The sequence below is a fragment of the Triturus cristatus genome, chromosome 7 (assembly GCF_964204655.1).
Source record: "Triturus cristatus chromosome 7, aTriCri1.1, whole genome shotgun sequence".
In the NCBI taxonomy this organism is placed as follows: Eukaryota; Metazoa; Chordata; class Amphibia; order Caudata; family Salamandridae; genus Triturus; species Triturus cristatus.
The window spans coordinates 271,575,132-271,598,074 of NC_140590.1; positions in this window are offsets into that span (position 1 = coordinate 271,575,132).

The window sequence follows — 22,943 nt, forward strand, 5'->3', positions numbered from 1 at the left end:
TTCTAGCCGAAAAGGGGCACAAGGTGTCCCCTTCTAAGCTGCAATTCTGTGTCCAGCGAGTTGTTTATCTTGGACACTCGCTGTCCAAGGAGGGAAGGCAGCTTACACCGGACCGCATTCAGTTAATAGCTAACATGCCAATACCCAAGACACAAAAAGGAGGTGCGGGCTTTCATAGGCCTCACTTCATATTGTAGGCAGTGGATCCCTCAGTACGCATTTCTAGCAAAACCACTCATTCAGTTAACCACACAGGAGGCAGCCACATCGACTGTTCTCCCTTGGACTCAGGAACATACACAAGCTTTTGAAAGCCTAAAGAAAGCTTTATGTCAAGCACCTGTCTTAGCAACACCATGTTACAGAAAACAGTTTACACTCTTTGTTACAGAACGCGAAGGTACTGCTTTGTCAGTACTCACACAGGAACAAGCAGGAGCACACAAACCATGTGCTTATTTTTCTAGTACATTAGATCCCGTAGCTCAGGCTTTGCCTGCGTGCCTGAAATCAGTGGCAGCAACAGCTTTAGCAATCAGACAAAGCGATGCCATAGTGTTAGGACATCCATTGACAGTTCAAGTACCACACGCAGTAGAGGTTCTCGTAAATAGAACGCAAACACAACACTTGACTATAGCGCGACTTACAGGGTACGAACTTACATTGTTTCAGCCGCATATAGAAATCAGACGCTGTAACACATTGAATCCTGCCACACTTTTGCCAGTAATCGGAACAGACCCACTAGCTCATGACTGTATTGAAGTTATTACAATCACGACGAAACCCAGACAAGACTTGACAGATGTTCCATTGTCAGATCCAGACCTGACATTGTATGTAGATGGTTCATGTATGAGAACAAGTACAGGAGAGTTAGTGGCCGCTTACGCAGTCACCACAGATACTAAAGTCATTGAAACTAATCGTATAAATACTTTGTCAGCTCAAGCCGCAGAGCTCATCGCTCTGACACAAGCCTGTATTCAAGCCACGAATAAAAAAGTCAACATATACACTGATTCACGTTATGCATTCGGAGTTGTACATGACTTCGGCGTGCTGTGGCGAGAGAGAGGTTATTTAACTTCCCACGGTGCCCACATTCAGCACGGACCCCTCATTCATGCCTTATTAGATGCAATACATCTACCCACTGCAATATCAATTATGAAATGTAAGGCTCATACGAAGGTTACTGATATCATTTCCCAAGGCAATGATCTAGCCGACAGAACAGCTAAACAGACTGCTCAAACTCAAACCCCCGACATGACAAAGACAATAGTTCCGACACCGACACAGTGTATGACAGTTAAAGATCCTACTCTTGACGTAATTGACATACAGACACATGCTACACCAGACGAAATAAAGAAATGGACTGAATTAGGAGGGATCCAAACGGACCAAGGATGGATGATGAAGGAAAAGTCTGTATGGTTCCTTCCTGATTCAATGGTCCAAGTTATAATTAACACTATACATAGTCCAGCACATCTAGGAGAAAAGGCTATGCTAGACAGCATTCAACACATTTGGTTCAATAAACATTTACGAGCAGCAGCCAAACAAAAGGTCCGTACCTGTATGATCTGTTGTCAGTTTAACCCAGGAAAAAGCGTTCCCGTAGAACAGGGTGGATTTCATCCTCCTGATCACCCTTTTGAAGTGCTCCAGATGGATTATATCCAGATGGAACGATGTCGAGGATTCAAATATGTTCTCGTAGTTGTCTGCGCTCTGTCCCGTTGGACGGAGGCATACCCGGTTTCAGATTACACTGCCCCGACTACTGCCAAACAGTTGGTTCGAGAATTCTTCCCACGATACGGTTTACCACGTGTTGTCTACTCAGATAACGGCCAGCCGTTCTCATCCGAATTAATGAAACATGTTTCACTTCTGTTAGGATATCAGTGGAAATTCCACTGTGTCCGACACCCCGAGGCAGCAGGTCTCGTAGAAAGACATAACCAGATACTGAAAATCAGATTGTCCAAAATATGCAGAGAGAAAGGTGTCGACTGGGTAGTAGCGTTACCAGTTGCACTCTTTTACATGAGAATGGTAGCACACTCTCGAACAGGGCTATCCCCGTATGAGGTGATCTTCGGCAGACCACCAAATATGTGGGGGACGCCGATACCACGCAAAATAACTGATGTTGACTGTAATATGCTGACAGATTACTTGGCTTCCTTGATGTCTGCACTACAATCTTGTCGTTCACAGGTAGCTGCAGCCTTTCCCGACAACACTGAGGTGAAACCCCATGACGTAGTTCCGGGTGATCTCGTATTTGTGAGAAATTTCGACCGAAAGACTCAGCTGGAGCCCAGGTGGAAGACACCCAAGTTGGTTCTGCTGACCACAAGGACAGCCGTGAAGATCGAGGGCCGCAAGGGCTGGATTCATTCAAGTCATATCAAGAAAGTTCATGGACTATCCTCGGATATAGACATTGTGCCCTGCACTCCCTCACAGACTGATTCAAAACTTCCTTTGGTTGAAAAGACTGAAACCGAACTCTATAAAGTAAAATTGAGACCTAGAACGTCAGACAATTTGATTGTTTAAGTCCTCTCCAAGGTGAAGCGGTTGAATTTGTCTCTGACATGTATCCTCTAGACCTGAATCATGGACAGTCGCGGAAAATGTTGAAACGACAGGCGTATTGTAAATCACTGCGTAGCCATTGCATAGTGACATTAATAATCTTGTTTTCCTTAAGTCTTTTAATAATTACTGCAAGTATATTGTTGCACATATATTACCCTATTGCCAGAAACGTTTACAATGTTACCGCAGAACATTCTTTTAGTGACCTACCGCCGCATGAATTGTCTTATAGACTTGCGCTGCGCAATAACACTTTCATTAGTATGTTACATCATTCCCATCAGACTAGTAATGCCACCAATTGTTGGGTGTGTGGTCGGCTCCCTCCCTATCAGAATTATGAAGGAGTCCTGCCATTCTTTCCACACCCCTTTACACATAATGGCTCCTGTGGAGCATGGTTTAGTTTAATCAATTCCATAGACTCAGACACAGCAGTTTACCAAGATCAGTGGGTATGGGGAAACCTGAACCTAGTTTTACTCAAGGTCTGCTACCCTGACAAGGAGGGTCGCCCCAAAAGAACAGGAACTGATCTAGAAAATGAAGTATATGGATTAGGTAATTTTACACCTAATCTCATGATTCTAAATGTCGTATCCGAAGTTGAACTAGTCTTACCCACCATGTCAGTATTCCCAGCGAAGGGTGAATTGTGTGTAAGAAAGGTTGGTTCCATACATATGGGCCATAGTAAATGCACTACTATAGTAGAATTCAGTGATCAAGGCAAATCTTCATTTAGAGCTTATCGCCACTCCTACTTTATATGTGGTCAGACTGCATATATGCGTCTACCTCTAGATTGGGATGGTACCTGCTACATTGCATTTCTTTTGCCACCTGTTTTCCTAGCTCCTCCTGATTATTACAGAAATATTCATTTAGTACACAACAGAGAGCGGAGAGATCTCCCAATTGTCGATTACACTGAAACAGCATGGGAAAAATACACAGATTTCAATAAAGGCATCTTTCCTTATATAGGTACTGTTACTAATAGTAAGCTGATACGTAGGTTAACTAGAACCCTTGAAGCAGTAGTGAATGAAACTATTTCCGCCCTAGGCAATTTAACAGAAGAGCAATCTGCTATGCGGATTGTTGTGCTTCAAAATCGTCTTGTCCTTGACGTCATCCTGGCTGATAGGGGCGGAGCTTGTAGGGTCATCGGATCAAGCTGCTGCGTATTCATACCAGAAAATTCGCCATCAGTATATAAAGCCATAACTCGCCTTCATAAGATTGTAAACCAGATACACCAGAACCCAGGCACTTGGACTTGGTCCAGTTGGTTTTGGAGTGTGATATCAGCCTGGGGATGGAGAGTTCTATCCTTCCTAGGTATTGGCCTTCTCATACTATTCAGTTGCTGTCTATGTCTACAATGTGGACCAGCGATCTGTGGTCTGTGTGCCACATCGTGTATTCCACCACCAAGATTTCATTCGTCACGGAAGAAGAAAGAAGAACAAATGATGCTATATGAACAGATCAATGGATTAATGAAGATTGATATCTCTTGACGGGCAAGTAGGGGACAAGGAGGGAATGTGGAAATATGGATTTTTCTGGTCAGTTATGTCCCCTATCTTGGACCCCAACGGTTCTATGTGCATGTTACAAGTACATGTATGTTTCCTCCAGTTCCAGTTATGAAGACGCAAATACATGTGCGTCCACCGTCAACATGTCCTCTGTCAGATCCGCCATGAATAGGCCGGATATTCCATTCCTAAATATGAAAGGCCACCGGCTTTATATGGCTCAGTTACTCCATTTTACAGTCCAGGCAAGTAGGCCCTGATTCTGTCATCAAACTCTTCTTGCCTTCTGCCTCTGAAAACTCCAGTCTGAGCCTGCATCTGTGACCATGAACTTTGTCTCATTCTCTGCGCGGCTCACGAAGCCTGACATCAGCCTATTCTCTGCCAAGAACTGTATTTCACCTTCGAATTATCTGCTTCCCCCTCAGCCGATGCATTCCTGCCTAGTAGTTTAAGTAAACATTCTTCCAGTTACCAAGCAAAAGGCCCGGCTTCTCTGCCCTTATGCAAGTAATTCATAGTCCTGTTACCATGGAATATTCCTATCCCCTCGCATTTAGTGTAGACACTTAGACGCTTGTACACGCACGCACAGTCAGTATAGAATAGATTCTGTCCGAGAGTCCTTCTTTCGTGGATAACATAGTTCTTTAAACATAGGATGTTAGATATGATTTGGGATTAGGTTGACTTGACCCCCCAGACTTCTTGTCTCCACATGTAGAGCTAAATGTCAAGTCCCCTTCACCCCCTAGTTACACGTCAATTACACGTCATACTGCTGCGCGCGCATCTATGCCAAGTATTATCTTATAGATCCACCTATATGTGACATCATAACCAATTATGTTCCTTTTTACTCCTTATTACACCCATTTTTGGTTACGCAGATAAATCGTCATTTTCCTTATCAATTGTTACGCCTACTGCATTCGCCTCATTGTAATGTATGATCTATAAAAGTCATTTCATGTCAATAATGTATGTACTTCACTTCCTGAACCCCCGTGGTGATGGAACTTGGAGCAACCGATTATAATCGATCACTGGAATAAAGCCCATTCCGAACCTCTAATACCACGGATTCTGCCTCTCATTTTTACTGAGCTATTTTATTATGTTTCTGTATCAAATTAAGTCCAGGTAAAGGAATTTTATTTACCACAGTGACTCGATTCGCATCCCTCTATTTTAGTATATGGTTTGGTCTCCCCCAGGCGACCACTGTGTATTTCTGCTACTTACCTGTTTTCATTGCTAAATATTGTGTGCATTGTGTTATATCTCCGGGTATGAGATATTGTATGTGTTAGTGAGTGTTGTATAATAAATACATATTTTTATAAATACACTGTGTGGTTCTTTTTCTCTTAACCTATACCAATAAGATTAAGATCTGGTAAACCAAGCTGCTTTGCACTCCTTCTGGACTAAGCCTGAAGGCTGCTCTCCACAGCTACCACTTAGAGAGCCTTCTAAAATCCAAGATCTATAGACCACCAAAATCACCATAAGTGTTGTCTGTATTAGTGCAGGGTGCTACACTTACATAAGTGAGCACCATATACTAAGTCAGCCTCCTACAGGCAGGATACAGTAAAATACATAATTTGCGCAGGCTTAGACACCAAGGATTGCATTGGATCAGCTGGTAATAGTGCCATACTTCGCAGACATGCCTGGATGAGCACCACAGGATTATCTGGCGATATCCAGATATCGTTGATGGACATGCCCTTTGATGGATCACTTTTCAGACAGAAGGTAGACTCCGCACTGTAACGGTTTAAAGCTATTTAGGCCAAAGCACGTTTTTTGGGGCTTTGAACCTCTGCATAAACAACTCCATAGGTTTAAAAAATGTAGGGACAACTCCAAGAGGTTAACTTTTAGGTAACTGCAACCTTCCCAGCCTGTGGTGCAGCAGACAGCCAACTTCTTTCAGGACTGTGGATGTGCCAACAGTCATTGCACGGACCAGCTGTGGTACCAGTCCCCCAACTCCTACAATGGTCATCAAGCCATTTTATTTTATCCTCATTGGTTCACGCTCAACCGGTCAGTCAGGATTCAGTATTTCCTCCCAGGCTGACAATCCATCTGTTCGGAGGATGAGTTTTACAGATTGATTATTACAGGGGCTTTGCCATATCTTTCATCTCATCCCCCTCCCCGTTTGCATCCCTCCTATACCAGTATGGATTTCAAAGGAGCTTCTGTCCAGTCTGCTGCAGGAAATACCTTTCAAACTACATGGATGCCATTGAACTAGTCTTGGAGAAAGGTGAGGGTTGTTACTTCAGTATTGGAACTTTCGTTGTTTCACATGCTTGAATCATTCCCAGTCATCATGATGGGAGTCCCTGGTACTGTCAAATAGTAGAAGTAGTACACTGATAGGAATAGACCAGAGAGAGGCCTAGGCCTCCTAGTTTATTAACCTATCATAGTCATTATTTCAAAAATGTAATTGGTCTCGCCTTTGGGACCTTATATGTATTTAGCTATGCAGCACATTAGCCTGGGTGCTGAAACATCTACTGTTCTTTAACATGGTGGGAAAGTAAGCACCAAACTGCGTGACACACCAGGTATGGGAACACATGTAGAGAAATATTGCCTTTCAGCGGGAAATGGTATAGTCCAAAGCTGTTTTTAATATACAATCATGGCCTTTGGTGGTCATATCACTGAAAGAACAAGATTTGAAAAAATATCGTCGTCAATGGGTGCTCGTGCAAGACAATTTCTATGGACTGGAATCTAGAGAATGCTAAAGTGATTCTGGTATTTTACTGACCTCTGCTGTTAGTTTTCTATCAAGAAAGTTAAATAGAGGCAGTTGCCAGAACATTTTAAAAAAAGAAAGTCCCTCAGCAGAAAGCACTTCTGGTATTTTACTGACCCTTCTGGTCGTTTTAAGACAGTTAAATAGAGGCAGTTGAACAGAAAAAAAAGTCCCCAAGCGAAAGCAGACAAGTCCTTGGGCTGATCTCCAGAGCCCACAAAGTGCATATACATATACATATATGTATATACTAAAGTATATACGAGAGGTCTTGAATGCTCGAACTAAAGAGACCACATTTTTGCCTTAGCCAATCGGCATGAATCACCCTCTAGAACATTCCTGAGAGAAGCTCAGCACCTCAGATAATCTACTGCAAGTTGTGCTAGGGAGTCTCCTCTGAGCTCTGCTCAGCTTTTCACATCTAAAGAAGATTTCTGGACTTCATCCTTCAGGGAAGTGACTTAATTTGATTTATATTTCAAGCATATATATATATATTCTACTCTTTATATCTGATTGTTTTGCCACCAGCTCTGACTCAGTAATGTCAGAGAGGGCAAGGAAGGCTCTCTTCAGAGAGTGTGCCACTGGTGTTAAAAAGAGGCTATATGTGGAAGACCCTCATAAAGAGTTCATTTACTGCTTATATCCAGCCCATAAGGTGTGAGACAGCAAATGTTGTAGCACCTTTTCAAGTAAGGCTCTGAGATCGTGAAGGACTGCTTCTCATTTGGCTACAGAAGATGAAAACCAAGTCTGATCTAGTGTCAGACTTTGAGAGTAAGCAGTCTACCGCTTCCCTCAAAAGGGAACGAGGCTCTTCGCACTCTGATAAAGAACCTCAGGCTAAATGTTCTAAGAAATCCTCTCAGGATGTTTCCACAGAGGGCAAGAAAGGCAGGAGGGAACAGCTTTCAAAGACTGAATCAGAGCCCAAAACACCACCTCCAAGGCTAAAATTGACTTTCAAAAAGCCTTCTACAGAGCTGTCGCCAAGCACTCTGCCATCTAGGAAGAGTTTGTCAAATCCTTCTACGACAAGGGGATGCACCTCAGGGCCATCAACATCTTTCTTTATGGCCCTCTCATCGTCGACGACATCTCTATCGTCGTCAACTCAGGCCCCGATTTCGTCGACCATCACTCTGGCATCGTTGACGAAGATTTCGTCATTGTCTTTGAAAATGAGACTGGAAACGCAGAGCTGACGAAGACACAGTCGATGAGAAACTCGTCGTCGACCAAGACACCGTTGTCTACGTAGGCACCGTTGTCGACGTAGAGGAAACTTTCTCCGGAGGTGAACACGCCATCGTTGTTGAGACCACCTGTATCGACGACAATATATTCGTCGCCGGCAGCCATCTTATCGACGAAGACTCCATCACCAAAATCACTGTTGGGGCAAAATCATTATCACCTAAGGCTACCGCTGTACCTACGGACACAGAGATTACCACAGAGCATAATTCCCCTATTAAGATTACACCTCTACTGCCAACACATCCCCTGGAGGAGAAAGATTCCGAGACTAGGAGGAACAGGGATATTATGGTCAGGTCGATTATCCCGAACCTGAGATGGGGTATCAACAGTATCAGCAGGACATGGTCACAATGCTGCCTGCCTTGCTCTCAGATATTCAGTTTATGATGGAAGATTACTACAGGTGATTTCCACCTGCAGGGCCTATTGCCGTATCTCCACCTTCAATGGGATCACAAGTGCAACGTTCCACTTCTACGAGGTTGTCAGTTCCTAATACTCTGCAGGCCATTCCTCGCCAGGAAGTAATCTCTTCGGATGAAGAGCAGAAAGAGGGAGAACTTTCCGACACGGGCACGGAGTGGGGTAATTATTAGATTTCCTTGCCTGCTTCACCAACGCCTCCAGGAGGGTTTCATAACCTTTTGGAACGTGCATTAAAAAAGATTCGCTTTATCAATGCCCTTGAAACAGTCTGTTCTCCTTATGACTTCAAAGAACTGTTTCATAAGTATAAGTCGGTCAAAGCTGTACCAATGATTACATCTGGGAAGATGGTATTAGAATTATGAGGACCCCAGCTTCTATACCAGCGGTACTTCCATGCTGTGACAAGAAATACAAGGCTACGGATAATGCACCAGCATGCCTCACAGGACACCCAAAAATGGATTCTGTGGTCATGCAATCTGCTCAGCGCCACTCAAAAGATCCGGCAGCACCTCTTTCGGCTCCTCCTGACAAGGATGGCAGGTGTCTAGATTCCATCAGAAAGCGTTTTTTTTCGATGTCGGCATTGACAGTGAGAGCAGCGGTTTTTCTGGTGATCTTGGGGCATTATGATAGCCAGATGTGGTCAGACATAGCTCTATACCTGGACCAACTACCAGAGGATGCTAAAGAGGAGGCAAAAAAGATCCTCCATGAGGGAGAAAGAGTATCCAATGAAATTATAGATTCTGCCATGGACGTCGCATCACAGGTATCAGAAGTTGTCATGGGCAGCAGTTCTAAGAAGACAAGGATGGCTCAAGGCCATCTCATTCCGCCCGGAGGATCAGAATAAGATCCTAGACGAACCTCTGTTGGGAATTAAGTCATCGTGCATACCACTGATCCCATTCTGCAGCCTCAAAATGCGACCACTGCAGGAGGAACTGGACAAGCAGTGGGCACAATCCAAAGGCTTTCGACATTAAGATATCTCCACGCATGCTAAATGCCTTGAAGTGGTGGACAGACAAAACCCATGTCAGCAGGGCTGTCTATCCAACGCAGGGTGGCATCCTTCGTGATTACCACAGATGCTCCACTGGAGGGTTGGGGAGCTTATTTCCAAGAGCTTCAAGTGAATGACAAGTGGCATAAGTCTCAGTCAATCCCATATAAATGTATTAGAACTAAGAGCAGTACATCTAGCCCTCCAAGCTTTTCTTCCCAGGATACAGCATTTGTCCGTACTGATAATACCACAACAATGCACTATATAAACAAACAAGGTGGCACAAGGTCTTGCCAGATTCTTAGGGAAGCACAGAAGTTGTGGGAATAGGCTATATAATCACAGAATCTGCCTCCGAGCAGAACATGTTCCAGGACGACAAAACACGATTGCGGACGCACTCAGCAGGCTCACAACAATGTGCTACGAGTGGGAACTGCACTAGCAAACCCTGCACAACATCTTCCTGTGCTGGGGCACACCAGAATTGGACTTACTTGCAACTCCCCAGAACAGCAAATGCATGTACTATGCAAGTTGGCATCCCCAATAGGGGGTCATGGGGGAATGCCTTTTTAATTGCTTGGTCCGGCATCTTAGCTTACGCTTTTCCTACCATTCCTCTTCATCCAAGAGTCCTGAGGAAGATGATCGAACCATGCAAACTGATCCTCATTGCTCCAGCATGGCCACATCAACACTGGCACACAGAACTGCTTCTTCTATCCCAGGTCCCGCACTTCCGACTTAGTGTTTCCCAGTCTTCTGAGAATGAGCATAGGGCAGATCTTACATCCGGATCCCAGGAACCTCTACTTATTGGCATGGCTCCTGAATTCAATGAGTTCCTTCCAGCACTTGAACATTTCTGGGGAATGTCGAGATATCTTAGCCAGAGCTAGAGCGGACAGTGCCAATAAAACGTATCATCTCAAATGGAAGCATTTCATCATCTGGTGCCATCAAGTAGGTTTACATCTGCTGTCCTCTCTGGAGCAAGTCTTACCTTTTACAGCTGCTTTCAACACAGTCTCACATCACATCTTGAAAAGACTCCACCACATCGGAATCCAGGGAGATGCCCTCAAATGGATCGCCTCATACCTCACTGGAAGAACCCAGAGAATCTATCTCCCTCTGCTCACCTCGGAACCCAAGAAAATCATCTGCGGCATCCCTCAAGGATCGTCCCTCAGCCCACCCTCTTCAACACATACATGACCCCCCCAGCCCATACCATCAGGTCACACAAACTCAACATCATCTCCTACGCCACCCAGCTCATGCGCCGACTGTCAGAAGACCGCTCCACCACCTGAGCCAGTTCCACTAATTAAAACTAAATCATGAGGCATATGATTTCGAAGAAAAGTTCTACCTTCATGGCAAGTTTGGCATAAATCTGCTCAGCAATCTTTGCTGATGCTGGGAGCTATAATGGGAAACGCTTTTTAACCCCCTGCCTTTTAACTTGTTTTGCCCTGCACGTAGGCCACAAAAAATTGGACCGCTAGACCTTAGTAACATACTATGCATGTGCCACTTTTGGTGCATGTTTATCCCTTGAGCACCACACTGCACAGTGGTGACTGAGGCTATGCAAAATAAATTTATATTCACTGAAAAAACACAGTTAAAGATTATTGATAATTTCGAAAACACAAAACTGAACAAGATCTAGAATTTGCCAATTATTGTGCAAAGTGCACATCGTAACTCCTGTTGGCGACATTTCATGATGTGGGGCACATTCCGTGAAAAAATGAAAGGCGATGTACAGGGGCAGGGTAAACACATCCCCAGACTGTAGGAGTGTGGGGGGGGGGGGGGCAGCTCAATGATCCCATTCTTAGAGTAATATAAAAATAAATGTAAATGAGTTACTAGATCCACGGATGCATTTCGGGAGATTATGGAACCTCCAACACCTCGCATGATGGCCGGAGTCACTGGTACTGAGACCATTACCGCAGACCATTGCTGGCATTTTGGGTGTCCGGCATCTGAGGAGAAGGCAATAACAAGCCAGGGTAAGCTTCTCTGACTGGTGCTTTGCCCATCACTGATTCATGGCTATGGATTCTGAACCAGAAATGTATTAAAAGGTGGTATGGGTCAGTGAAGCTTTCCCTGGATTCGTAGTTCTAAAAAAATAAATATAAGGCCAAGCAGTATGGACCAACTTTTCAGTCAAAGGTTATGCCCAGCATAGTTGGCCATCTGCAGTGGCCAGGTGGGATGCAGGCTCTTTGGCCAATCCCTGCTGCACATGACTGAAGGCTGTGCACAACGAGGATGTCTACCTATGGTAGTTTGGGCACAGGAACTAACCCAAAAATCAGGCGCATAGCCAGTGATCATTCACATTGGGGATTGGTGGGTTAGGTACAGATGTCATGGGCAGTAGGGGTTTGAAATTAAGAATATCATGAAAAAAATGTAATTCACAAAAATAAGTAAAAACAGAGCTATGGTTTAAACTGACAAAGCCATAAAAATTTGTGAGTTAGGATTACCAAAGCACACAACACGTCATAACTCATACCGTCCACCATGTTCTAAATATCAATTTGCCAATGGTACAGAAACAAAGAAAACAGCTATCAAGACAACACCATGGAGGGTGACACAAGTTATGATTGTGTGCGTTGGTAACCATAACTGGTGAATTTCAGTAGTATAGAGAGTTTGAGTCTGAAGCATTAGCAAAACAATAACTTTTACAATTTTTTTTAGTGAATGGATATATACATGTATAATTATATATAGGTTAATGGTTAAAATCTATTATTGGTTATCACTATGTACCTGTGATGTAATGTACTGGCTCTCAGTGTAAATTTTGAAAAACTTACCTGTGAAGTAGTGACTTCCGTTTTGGAGTCAAAGTAGTAAATGTGCACCAACAAACCTCTTCCCACGTCTATCTTGGTGGCTAGTTTCTTGGCTATTTTCTGACTTATAGGGTCCCTTAGAGAAATACTTGGGGGCATATTATCAAGACAGGAGATAAAATTATCGCCGCTTTAACGACAGAAAACTGCTGCTAAAACAGCGATAATGGGCTTGATAATATGCTCTATGGAATTCCAATTGAAGCCCATGTGTTAGATGTGAAGGACGTCTAACATGGGCTTCAATTGGAATTCCATAGAGCATATTATCAAGCCCATTATCGCCCTTTTAGCGGCAGTTTACTGCCGCTAAAGCGGCAATAATTTTATCTCCTGTCTTGATAATATGCCCCTTGGATCTTTTCACATCGAAGGCCAAAGAGTATTTTATGAATATGGGCAGTACACGGCTAATTCCATAAACTAGTGATGAGAAATATCATAGTTCAGGCTAACATCCTTCAACACAAATGCACAACAGATAATACTGCATTGTGATTGCTCAGGCATATTTCTCTTTGGAGCTCTCATGGTCACGGAGATGGAGCAGAGATGTCAACAACTTCCAAACTGGTGGAAAGGAAAGTCTTGAAATGATGCAGGAGGGACCAGTAGCAAATTTGTACCATAATTCGGAAGGTAAAAATGAATAGTTGCAACAGCTAGTATAGATCCATTTTCATCAAAGAAAACCAATGCTATAGGAAAAGCCCTGCCAACAACTCTGCCTTCACTTCTCAGAACCACGATGGTCAAAAACATAAGATCATATGTTGTAAGTAGACTGTAACAAAAGAAAAATGGTAATTAGGATGTGGCCTGAGCGATTGCCAGTGGCTGAGATTAATTCAAGCTTTCCACCCTCAGTGTGACGGATATGCCTAGAGGTGGGTCTCATGCTTACTGTGCCACTGGAGTCAAGCTATACCTGGCTGATGAGCCCATAATAAGGGTGAAACCGGTCCCAGGGTACTTGTTTAAGGTCCAGTGGACCTGGCTTGGCAGTTCGGGCTAGACTTTTCCCATGAGGAGCAGGGTCAAGACTGATTTGTGAATGGCTGTGTCCAAACTGAGGTGGCATAATGGGCGAAAAACGATAAATTGGGATGGGGCCCAAAAAGTTGTTAGTGGCTGGGATTAATTAAAGCATTCCATCCATCACCTTGTTGTTTTTCTTTGAGAAAGTTGGCATTTTCCTGCTTTAGCCATTTGGTGCCTGCAGTCTGTCTCTGGGTCACATGACTGGGTTTAGTTGACAGCTGGACTTTGTGTATCCCTCCTAGACAACCACACACAATAAGGAACTTAGGAGTGCCTGGAAGGGACATCACTGGTGTAGTATTTCCCCTTTTGGGCCCACTCTGCCCCTTCCTTGGTTACACATATTAGAATCTTTAGGTTGCATTTCCTTTGCACAGTCACACATAACGCATTTGGTTTTGTGACATGATAATATTTTTGAAATATGCTGCCCATATTTGATTTTCTGTGACTCTTCTTGGTATTTTGTACAACATGGTGTATTGTTCCTGGTCAGCAACATCTCCTAAGGTTTTGAGACATAATACAGCAGTAGGTTTTCTAACACAACAGTTTTTATAATACAAACTGTCTCTGCCCCTTGGAGGTTAGAGGGGAGAATGCCAGCCGAATGACCAGTCTTGGAACGAAGGCAGCGGCCTTGCGTAAACTGAGTTTACACCTATGTTGCTGACCACCTTATTACACACACCAGGTATGGTGACCGGTGCTAATCCCATAGATACTAATATATCCCGGTGCTCACATAGTGAGGGTAGGCTTAGATAGATATATTAGTTGCCATGGTCAGGCTGTTCATTGTTTACAGCCTGTTAGTAATGTCGATTACATTTCTTAATTGTATTTGTTTACTAATCGCAGCTAACATGCTTCAAAATAGTCTACGATAGTTTCAATAAATATATTGTAAACTTTGTGTCTTTTTAGGTCCCACACCTAGTGTGGCAGTGCGAAGCACTGCTCACGCAGCGCGAGACATTTAGTGAGGGAAAAACGGTGTTTGGGTAGCTGACTTAGGAATCGCACACGCGCGTGCGTGTGCTTTTCCTTTTGGGCTACCCGATTGGCCTCTGTGTGCGTCTTTTTTTTTTTATAAAAGACTGCATGCAATTGGCCAAAGGCGGGCGCGTTGCTCCGCCCATAGCCTATTGGTGTCTATTACGCGCTTGGTGCGCGTAATAGACACCATTAGGCCATTTGGTTTCAATTATCGTGCCCAGACACGGGCGCGATAATTGAAAGCACATGGCTCCCAGTGGCGCACGCACCACTCGCGGGCTTCTTCTGTGTTTGGATCCATTTCACGGGGAAGCAACAAAATGCTAAGGCTTTGTTTTTACCTCTGTGCATTTCTCTGCAGTGTCTATTTTGTGAGAACTCGACCAGCAGGTACCGGAGTGCTTTGCCATTTACAGCACTTACATTTCAAAAGGCCACTATTCATTGTTTATAGGGATGTGGATGTTAAGTGATTTTTATCATTTTCTTTCTGTGTGTACACACCTACTTCATATATCGCGCCACTAGGCTGAGAGTCATCGTAAAAGCTACCCACAGTATAAAAACGGCCATCACAAAGTACCTACTTGGGTGACGTATCTCTGTAACATGTGCTTGGATCGTTTTTCACATTTGTTGTCCATTTGTGAGTTCTAAACATAATGATTTTGACTTATATTAAAGTGTCATTTCTTATGTGGTACACTGTATTTGAGACCAACATCAATCCCAATTCCTCTTAATGAACAGCAGCTAACTACGGGGAACGATGATGATAAAGGGAGTCTTGGCTAACCTTGGCAGGAAACAATATCCATTGTCCTTCGGTAAAGAGAAGAACAGGAAGTTTCATCTTTGATTCTGCACAGTTCCCTCAACAAATCCCAGAAAAATTATGAATGCCTAATTCTGAAGAGGAAGGGCCTAACAAAAATGAATGTGTCTTTCTGTAACGAAACTGGTGCTCATGTAAAGTGCCCTGATACCTGATGTCTCAGTTCTAGTTCGCGCTATATAAAACTCTTAAACCCCCCCACCCCCAAAAAGGGGGCTTGAAGAAAAAAATGGTGGCTTTTCAATGGCTCTGTGAAGCACTGATAACTAGGTGTGCACAAATGCTTTAACCGTCGCCTACCATGTTGTGTGCATTTATAAACCCACCTTCGCTTCAGACCACCCTGACCTCTCCGAGTGCAGGATGTATCCCGAACAGGCAGATTATACAGAGCTGTGCCGTAGAATGGCGCAAGACCACATCCGAATGTAGTTAACAATGAAATAACTGTAAACGAACAAATGGAAATTGGACACTTACCAGTTGCCTGCAACCAAATGCCTCCACCTATGCGCTACAGAAAAAAAGGTTTACAGGGCGGCCTACAATGCATGTCAGGTTTGCTGCTTGATTCCTTCCAAGCGAGAAGTGAAATGCCCAGGCATGATGTTCGACAAACATTGCTCCAGTGAGGCAAATCCACCATCCCTTGTGACCTGCTGCAAATCGATTAAGCAAACAATAGCAGTCAGCTCACAATGGTTAAAGTTCAATAAACACTAGTTAAAAGTAAAAGGAGCTAGGGGGGGCGTGGCCGGCTGCACAGCGGAATGGCCGCTTTTTGAGCGCGCTCCGCCGGCCGGGAGAAAATCCTTTCAAAATCCTATTGCTGGGGAGGTCCTGATCTGCTGTAGCCCGCTGTGTCCCGAGCTGTGGTGATCGCGGACCCGGTGTTGTCCTCCCGGTGATTCCTCGACGGGCAGGAGCTGAGAAAATCGCCGGACCTGGGCTGAGCGGGGCCCCGTTATCGCCGAGCGGGCGAGAAGACTACGCGAGCCCGTGGTCGCGGCCTGGTGGAGGCTTGGAGCCGAAGAGCTGAGACCCTAAGACCCCGCGGCCTTTACGCGCTGATTGTGAAGGCGGAGCGATATTGATGGCCAGTCTGACCCTGAGGTGAGGCGGGGACCCGGGCGGCTGAGCCCGTTGGAGGAATCGGAGCTCAAAGACTTGGGAGGTGAAGGCGGCGGCACCCTGGGCTGCGGCGCGGACCGGAACCGGCCTGCGCTTGCGAGAGGAGCGGTTGCGGCGACTTGCCTTGATGTGCTGGGGGAGATTTGGAGTCCTGCAGAGAAGTTTCACTTGCTGGTGAGCCCCCCCGCGCTGGTGCTTGAGGGCGGGTCTGCATGCCCGGTGGTCCCTTGGGCTGGCCGTACGAGAGGTCGTGCTTGCTTGTTGGGCCTGAGAGGAGAGGCGGAGAGCCCCCTGCTGCCGGGGAGGTTGCGGCGCTAGAGGGAGCATCGGAAGCGCCTGCGGGCCCAGGCTGGGTTCACGGTTTGGAACTATCCAGGAGTGGAGGTGGAAGGAGCGCCCGAGAGCGTCTGGGTGGGGACCACCGCCGGACACGTTGGGGATCAGTTGACCGACGCTGCTGGTCCCGCCATTGCCGTGTATCTGAAGCTGTCGGATAGGGGGAGAGCTGCGTGGCCTTAGACGAGGTGTTGCACTACGGTGGATGTGGGACCGTGCTGTGGAGGAGCTCGCAGTGGTTCTGGGGGGCTCGGTGAAGCGAGGTGAGAACGGAGCCCGTCCCGGACACTGATACAGGGACATTGGGGTGGCGGTGCGCTGCCGCGCTGCGGGGGAAGAGAACCTGAGTGAATCCCTGCTGGGGTGTGATTGGACTAGGCCTCCTAACTGGGCCTGTTGCCCCGTGGCAGCCATGGGCAAGCATGAAGCCAAGCAACCGAAGCTGAACTTTGACAGTAAGCTCGCCTCCCACCATACCGAGGCGGAGCACGACTCGCGGGAAGGGGGATCCTAGGACCGCAGACGGATGATCAGGGTGAAGACCTGAAATCCCTAATGTTGGAAATAAGATCCAGCCTGCGTAACATAGATTCCAAGCTGGATGCCCTGACCGTGCAGATGGACTCCGTCAAATCGCAGGTGTCGGCCCACGAGACTCGCCTGGATGATCTGGAGGGCAAACAAATGGAGTTCCACGAATTCCAAGTGGAGACGAAGGAACAGCTACTCCACATGGACACTCTCCTTAGGGTCATCAGAGCCAAAAACGAGGACTTGGAGGCGAGGTCGCGCCGCAGCAATCTTCGCATTACGGGAATTCCGGAGACGACAGCCATTTCCACAATGGAATCCTACGTCACAGAGTTGCTGCATGAGCTGTTTGATCCTCACCTCTCCCCGGTCTTTGTGGTGGAGCGAGCCCACAGGTCGCTGGGGCAGCGGCCCCCGGTGGGTGCTCCGCCCAGACCCATCATAGCGAAACTCCTGAATTATCAAGATCGGGACATAATTCTCAGGATGGCGCGGGAGAAAGGCAATATCACCCATAAAGGTAATACCATCTCCTTTTACCCGGACTTCACCCCGGCGGTGCAGGTGGCAAGACGGGAGTTCTTTCCTGTAAAGCGGATACTGCTCCAAGCACAGATTCCATACTCGCTGCTGTACCCGGCAAAGCTCAAGGTGTCGGCTGAGGGGCAGACTCACTTTTTCACGGATGCGAAATCTGCGCTAAAATTTGCCAAACAAGCCTGTGGGAGGCAGAAAAAGGGGCACCGAGAGGCTGCTGTGAGGACGGAAGTCAACCTGTGTGATAATGACTAACTTGAAGAGGCCATGGCCTGCGATCGGGCCTAAGAATTTGTGCGGAATGGCGCCTTGGGTTCTGCCAAGAGGGGGCTGCTTCTCACCTTGAGGACCGCATCAGTACCATTCCTAGAGTCTGAGGTGGATAGCGGGTTGCGTGCGGGCAGACTCCCTGAAGTACTCCCAGCCACCTTGCATGAAGCAAGGACGTTTGCCAGCTTTGAAGCGCCCCCATGGGAAGGATCCCAATGGTTTTGTTGTGGATTGTATGCTTTGGTTATTATAGGGGGGGTTTTCTGCAACCTGTTTGGGGGGTTGGAGGGGAGGGGGGGAGTTTTTGTTATTGTTCACTGCCAGTATCGAAGGTATGCTCTGGGCACATTGCATTGCTGTGGGCCGAAATATCACACACTGGGTACAGACAATGCGTTTGGATTCATAACACTAGTAAATGGTTACCAACGCCCTAAGTTGCCTTACTTGGAATGTCCGGGGGATTAATGATGGCAGAAAGGCGAGACTGGTTCATGCATATCCGACACGTCATAACATAGACATATGCATACTGCAGGAGACGCACCTGAATGTGGCACCCTCGCAGAGACTCCGACATACTCGCTGGCGACATGTTTATTCATCTATATATTCTAATTATGCGCGAGGGGTGGCTGTTTTGATCAAAAAGGGGCTGGACTGGAGGGAGAGGTGTGTGCAGAGTGACCCAGAGGGGAGTTACGTTCTGGTACAGGGGCTCTTATGTGGTACTTATATGACCATCGCGGCTGTATATGGTCCTAATGTTGATTCACCTGAGTTTTTCCACACCATCTGGTCTAAGATTAGGGCGGCTGGCAGCCAGACTGTGCTTTGGGGAGGAGATTTTAACGCTATCCTGGATGATAAGATGGACAGGAGGGGAACTGCCCGCGCCTTCACCCGGCGGCCAGCGCCACGCTGGAGGCGATAGTGGCTGATGGGGATCTTGTTGACATCTGGCGAAACCGCCACCCCCAGTTGAGAGAGGGAACGTGCATTTCCGACCACCACAATTCCTGGTCCCGGCTGGATTACTGGCTGGTGTCCCGTGATGTTGCCTCATGGTCTGTGGATGTTGCGCACCTGCCCCGATCCCTTTCCGATCATTCCCCATGTGTGTTGAGATTGGCGCTTCCCGGTGCGCCGCAGCGTTGCTTTGCCTGGCGTCTCCTACCTCACGCTTTATTGGATGAAGCCTTTAAGGAGGAGATCAGGGCTGACATTATTGAATATTTTGACCTGAACACGGGCTCGGTTGCTGCTGTGGCCTCACTGTGGGAGGCTTTTAAAATAGTAATTAGGGGGAATATTAGTGCATAGCCCGACAGGCGGGAGTCCTCAAGTCCATAAGGGGGTCGCTCGCCTCGTTGGAGACCGGCATCAAGGCGTTGGAGGATTAATTCTAAGCCACGGGGGACCCTAAAGTAACTGGCTTGATAAAAGCTAAATTATTAGACTACTCTGAAGAGGCGCAGTGGGAGCTCAAGTTTCTGGGGAAGCACTCAGAGGCCAGGAGGTATGGGGAAGGCGACAGACCGGGGCGAACACTGGCTACCATGACAAAGCCCCCCAGAGCTGCAATGTATGTCCACGAGATCCACACTACATCTGGGGATAAGGCTCCCGGTCCTGATGGGCTGACCACGGCCTTTTACAAGGCCTATGCTGATGAGCTGGCGCCTAAGCTGCTGGAAGTCTATGGGGAAGCCCTGGAAACGGGGGTGCTACCTAGTTCCATGAGGGAGGCTACAATAATAACACTATTGAAGCCAGGAAAGTCAGAGTCCCAGCTAGACTCGTACAGGCCACTCTCGTTGATAAATGTAGATGTCAAAATCTACGCAAAATTAATCGACTACAGCCCCTGCTGCCCATGATTGCGCTCCCTGACCAGTCCGGAATCATCCCGTGGAGGTCGACGTCGCACAACTTACGAACCATTTTTTCAGTATTACATTATTTACACCCTGATGAGCACGCCGCTGTGGTGTTCCTCGATGCCACAAAGGCATTTGATACATTGGAGTGGCCGTATCTGTTCACAATCCTGGGTCGTATGGGGTTCAGCCAGCTTTTTATCAATAGTATTCGGCTACTCTACAGCTCCCCTAGAGCTAGGATTAGGGTCAACGGGATGCTATCTGACCCGTTCCCGATATCCCGTGGCACAAGACAGGGGTGCCCTTTATCTCCGCTGTTATTTGCAATAGCAATGGAGCCACTTGCGGCGCGTATACGCCAACATCACACGGCTGGAGGGATAGGCTTTAGTTCCAGATGTCTTCTGATTTCGCTCTATGCGGATGATGTCACTTTATACCTGATAAACCCGAAAGAAAATCTAGACCCAGTTTTGAGGGAATTTATCCGTTTCAGGGGACTGGCTGGGATAACAGTCAACTGGTCCAAGTCGGTGATTTTCCCCTTAACGGACGGCACGCCTAAATCAGACTCTGAGTATCCGTTGCAGTGGGAAGCAGACAGGGTAAAATATCTGGGAATATGGATTAGTCGGGATGTGCAGGAAATTTGAAATCTAAATTATGGAAGAGCTATGACATAGCTGGAGGAGAAGGTCAAACTATGGATGAAACTCCCGCTTTCTTTGACTGGTAGGCTGGCCTTAACTAAAATGATTGTACTCCCCAAGTTCTTGTATCTGTTTGCAAATATTCCCATCCCCTTAACGTCCCATTTTAACACTCTAAGGTCACGGCTTGTGACGCTGGCGTGGGCAGGTGGTCAGGCACGAGTAGCTTGGGAGCTGCTGACGCTCCCGTTGAGGCAGGGAGGAATGGGAGCACCAGACATGTGGTTATATGCGCTCAGGCTCAGTATCTACATTACTGGGTGCACCCAACGCCATACTAGCCGCACGTGGTGGTGGAACGTGATGTGATGGCGCCGACTCCGTTGAATGTGGCGATCTGCTAACCAGCTGGCCGCCCTAGGGTGGACATAGACACCGCCGGCACGCTAAGATGGGCCTGGGGGGAGCTGCGAAGGACAGCGAAGGTCCCTGTGCTATATGCCCCATCGGTGTCAATAGCACAGAATCCTCGACTGCCATGTGTTATGGATAGCATTGATGGGACACTTGTGCAGAAAATGTGCCTCCGCACGTTTGCTGACTTATTCCCTGACAGTGTGTTCAGACCCCCTCCATCTGTGGAGGGAGACGGTGAGGTGCCCTTCTCTGAGAGATTCCTGTATCATAAGCTCCGGGCGGCATGTAAGGCCCTCAGTGAGGACTTCCCAGCCGCCCCGCCGGTTTTGGCTGCCCTGGAGAGCGTGGTTGGATCTCCGTCCCCCCGAAGGCTGGTAACGCGTATTTATAAGGCTATGCAAGATTCGGCTCCGGTGATCTGCCCTAAATCATTGCAATACTGGAATGCCGAGCTGGATGTCCCGCTGACTGAGGAGCAGTGGAAGTTTTGCTGTGGACAGCTAACTGAGCTGTCGCCCAACTACAGGCTAAGATTAATTAATTTCAAGTTTCTGCACAGATTCTATAGAACCCCTATAGGGCTGCACAGGATGGGGTTGCGCGCGGACAGTGAATGCTGGAGATGTGGATTTTCCCCTGCCGCGTTTCTGCACATGGCATGGGACTGCCCAAAAGTAACGGATTTCTGGACGAAGATATTTGCCTCAATTAATCAAATCATTGGAAGATCTGATTTGCCGACTCCCATGGTGGGGTTACTGGGGTTTGTCAAAAATACATTGCCGAAAGCACGTAGGCTGCATGCTCTGTTGTTATTGTTTGCCAAAAGGCAGGTGGCGCTGTGCTGGGGTGGGAGGAGGCTGCCAACGTTTGAGGGCTGGTTGGCTGCGGTGACATACGGTCACACTCAGCTATCCACTTTTTGGGAACTCATGCCGCCCACTTCCAGGCCGAGAGATATCTGGGAGCCATTTCTGCAATGGGCACGAAGTCGACGGGACGAGAATGGGTAGGTCTGTGGGGGCTCCTGGAATATGATATGATTGGGGGATGGGGAGGGTGGGAGGCGGGCACGAATACTCGGCCTCTCGGATGCCGCTGCCGATGGTGCGCACCTGTGTGTACAGGATGAGGAAGGTATGTGGAGAGGGTTGCGATTCTGTCGGAAGATATAAGGACGGAGTGGATGTGTAGGGAAAATGGGTCATGTGGGGCCTTCGAAGGGAAAATATACAGGTAAAGGCTTCACGATGCAAAGGAGCATGTGGCTCACACCCAGTCAAATGTGTGATTTGAAGTTGCATTCTTTATCCTCTATGATTGTCCCACGTTCAAACATAATGCTATGAGGAAGTATGCTGCTTGTACTGGCTTGTTTCTTTGTTGTTATTAGAATGTAGTGTATGTAACAGAAAATGTCAATAAACAAAACATTAAAAAAAAAAAGTAAAAGGAGCTAGACCAGAATGCCACAGATTGGGCAACCTACAATGACGCTCATTGCACATTATGCTGCATTATTTTGTTTCCTTGGTGTATAATTTAAGCAACTCTGTCGCATTATTAGGTAATTTTTTTGCCACATACATCTAATTATAATGGAAGGCTTTCAACAGACATTGAAGTTTACCTTGCCGAGGGACAGTCATCCACGGATTTTACTTTCCTACAAGCCCACTCATTTTCCAGCACAAAAGTAAGCGAACGCCTATACTCATGGAGTGCAAATGGTCACTCATTTCACGGACC